Source organism: Buceros rhinoceros, unplaced genomic scaffold, assembly GCF_000710305.1.
Source record: "Buceros rhinoceros silvestris isolate BGI_N320 unplaced genomic scaffold, ASM71030v1 scaffold9946, whole genome shotgun sequence".
In the NCBI taxonomy this organism is placed as follows: domain Eukaryota; kingdom Metazoa; phylum Chordata; class Aves; order Bucerotiformes; family Bucerotidae; genus Buceros; species Buceros rhinoceros.
The window spans coordinates 50,221-53,684 of record NW_010415797.1 but is presented as its reverse complement, the minus strand read 5'-3'; the positions used below and the strand labels follow the sequence as shown (position 1 = coordinate 53,684).

General features: G+C 45.2%; 1 protein-coding gene across 1 annotated transcript in view; it reads left to right on the top strand.

Moving 5' to 3' along the window:
• Nucleotides 1–3,464, top strand: part of AOAH (acyloxyacyl hydrolase (neutrophil)) — a 72,073-nt gene that overhangs the window by 46,934 nt on the left and 21,675 nt on the right. The window lies entirely within an intron of this gene.

Below are 3,464 nucleotides of genomic sequence, written 5' to 3'. Positions count from 1 at the left end.
ACTCTTTCCTTGATAAAGGTTGTATTTTCTGCTCTTCCTTTTTCCCAATTCCCTCACAGACTTTTTAAAAAGAAAAATCTTTCACTGTGTGCATCACTCCATTTTCTCTCCACATATCTCCTTGCCACTCACACTACAGACACCTGCAGAGTATAAAAGGAGGTGAGCGTCTGTCAGGACAAAAGACTCTGAAGAAAATTGAGAAAGGAATTTTAAAAAGGGAAAAATTACAAGTGACAGAAAAATTCCAGGATGCCTTCCCTCGGTATCTTCGTCATTGTGCTGACACCACGTTGTGAAGGTTTGCTTTTATTGCCTCATTTGGCATAACAGTTTCCCCAAATCAGAGAGTTTAAATGGCCACTGTCAGTGAGTAGGGTAAAAAACCTGACCACCAACCTGACCCAGCTCCACGTGGGACAACTTAACCTTCCTCTGAAAATGATGTTTCACAGCCCCACCTGAAAAGAGGTTGTAGTGCCGTGGCTGTCGGTCTCTTCTCCCAAGTAACAAGCGATAGGACAAGAGGAAACGGCCTCCAGTTGTGCCAGGGGAGGTTTAGGCTGGATATTAGGAAAAGATTTCTTCCCCAAAACCATTGTCAAGCACTCCAACACTAACCTTCCCTTTCTTAAAAAACTCATTTATCCCCTGGAGATGGTGGACCCTTCCCTCCTCTGCAGTTGGCTGCAGGGTAGGGTGCTCAGCCAGGGCCAGGGAGGGTGTCCCTCAGCTCTCTGTGTAAGTTCCCCATGGCCCATGACTAGATTCACCTCAGAACTGCTGATGTGCATTTTGGGTGACCAGCGTTGTTCTTTGGACACGCCACAAGATGCTCGGTGTATGAGATGCAGGTTAATTATTAGGAACAAAGCTGTCCTATGCCACTGTTACTGCTTTCAACTTCTGGTTGCACAAGCAACTCACACTCCTAATCAATGTCTCCCATCACAGTGACTTGCTGACCAGTTTCCTACAGATGAATTTTTATGGATTCATTGTTTTCAATCCGATTTTGGTGTCTTGCCTTCCAGCAGCTTCACACAGGTTTGTAGGCTACGTGCTCTTTCTGGTTTTTGATCATGCCAATGGGATCCTCAGGTGTGGAGTTAGTTAGAAACCTCCTCTAAATGATCTCCAGCACTTGCTGCAGATTTCTTGTTTTGATAGAAGCATCCTGATAGCAAAATGAGTTGCTAAAATTATCCAAAACATCGTTAGATCAAGTGAATACCCCCAGAATTTCTAAGTAATTACAAAACAATCTTGCAATTGTCATCCGTGTTTTGCATGAGATCCGTGGATAATGTCGCTGGTTCAAAACACAGATATTGTATATGCCTTTGCCATTTCTAGGCTGATCTGTCTCTTGGGGATTCTTGTCTTTTACCAGAAAAAATTAGGCCTCGTTAACACATGCTGTAGCTCACTGAACCATCAAGCACCGGATATCTCTGATGAGCTTCAAAACCAGTTAGGAATAATTTTTTTTTTCTTCATCTGCCTTGGAAATTCGAGACCACCTGGATTTTATTTGGAGGAAACCAGAGACCTTTTTCTTGCACCATTACATTTCCAATTGCTTTTACAGCATAAGGGAGCAAAAGACTAGAGGGCAACCAGCCATTCTCGGCCACGCAGCACTTTGGGTGCTCTCTGGACCCAGGCTCTTTCTCTGCACGTTACTGCTGCTCCTTGTTAGTCACACAAGCACTAGAGCCAGAAAATCAAGAAGTCCAGCTCAAGTATTCCAAGGTTTATGAAATTTAGGGCTGCTCACAAGCAGATGCGAACCCAACCCTGACTCATCAACCAAATCAGCCACAAAGAGGAGAGAGCCAGGCATAGACGCTGGGACAGTCAGCAGCATAAGGGTAACTCTTCTGCCTCATCTCTCTTTCTCTCTTGAATGTTTTCATCACTGATTGCATCCTGCATCACAAAAACTTACTTGAAGGCTAAATCGATCCATGAAAACAGTTCTCTAAACCCACCCTTCCTTTTCTTGATGATTTTACTTGATTTGTAATATGCTAATGCTTTCCACAGAGCTGCTTATAACTACCTACGCTCGTGGAAGTAATACACACCCCGGAACAGCTTCTTAGTTTTTTGTAAATGCATTCTGAATTTCTAGAGATCCCAGTAGTTTAGTTGCGCAGCCCCAGCCCAGGGAGCCAAGCGGCAGAAAGGCTTAACAGGGGGGTGTTGAACTCTGGCTGGAAGAAGGGCTATTAACCAGGAAAAAAACCAACTGACGGTGGTTACGTTCCAAGGAACATCTTCTAAGGATTTTGTGGGGCTCTTATTCTGCTGAAAAGAGCTTCTTGACAGAAGGGTTGGGTTTTGAATGGGCCAGCAACCCTCAGGAGAGAAGCAGCAGACAGACAGATTAATTTTTAGCTTGGAAGAACTGGATTATTTAAAACATAAAGGATTCCTTGATATATGCGGTTGGCATCACTGTGAGTGATAATAACAAAGGCACCGCTATTAAAATGCAGAGTGTATTATTGCTACCTTAGGGGTTTATCGCTTAGATCTTCCCCTACACCAGGCCAGCAGGGATTTAATGATGTTCTGTCCACAAGTTTCCTCCCGAGAGCTGCGGGGAGGACAAGACTTGGTCCTCAAAGCAAGCTTCAGAGGCACAATGCAGAAAAAAGGAGAAGAGAAAGAGAGCAGGGAAGAGCTGCGAGAAGAATAGAGGGAGTGTAATACAACAGCAGAAGGAGAGAGAAAAGAGGAGAGAGTGAAAATACTGCAAAATAAAAGCAAGTTCAACCTCCAGGGCCTCCTTCTCTGAAGTTCACATGTCTGTACGTTGCTGTGAGGTGAGCTTCTTGCAATCACAGTCCGCATCTAATCCTGAGCAAAGCATAAAGCCTTTTTGGCTCCTCATTTGCTATCCCACTTGCACTGCAGGTGCTGGAGTGTGATTTGTGTGCTGGGGATAGTTGGGATGCGTAAGCTTAGCCTTTAAAGACCTGCTAGCAAGTTTTACACATAAAAGCTTTCCTAATTCGGAGCGCTCCTCTCATTGAAGACATAAATGTAAGATTATAGACGCTCATAGATGCTGAGGAGTAGCTCGCTCCCTTCCTGGAGGAGGGAAGATTTGCATCCAGCCATTTGGGTGAATTGCCGTTGAATTGCAGACCTTCCTGGAGGGGTGCAGCTGGCCAAACACTGTTTTTCACAAGTCTGCCGCTCGTGAGGAAAGCAACGCAGGCACCCAGACGCTGGTGTCTAGTGATACTTAGCATGCTTTGCAGTATCTTTCCCACTTCCAGCTGCCTCTCCAGAAGTGCACAATCTCTCAGGCACCCAGTGTTGTATCTGCCAGCCCTGCTGCAGGTGTCTTGGATGCTCTGGGATGTCAAAAATGGCGCTTGGCACCTATGTTTAGGCCCTGAATCAGTCCCAGTGTGGTGTAGCTGTGAGACGCTTACTCTATCGGAAGA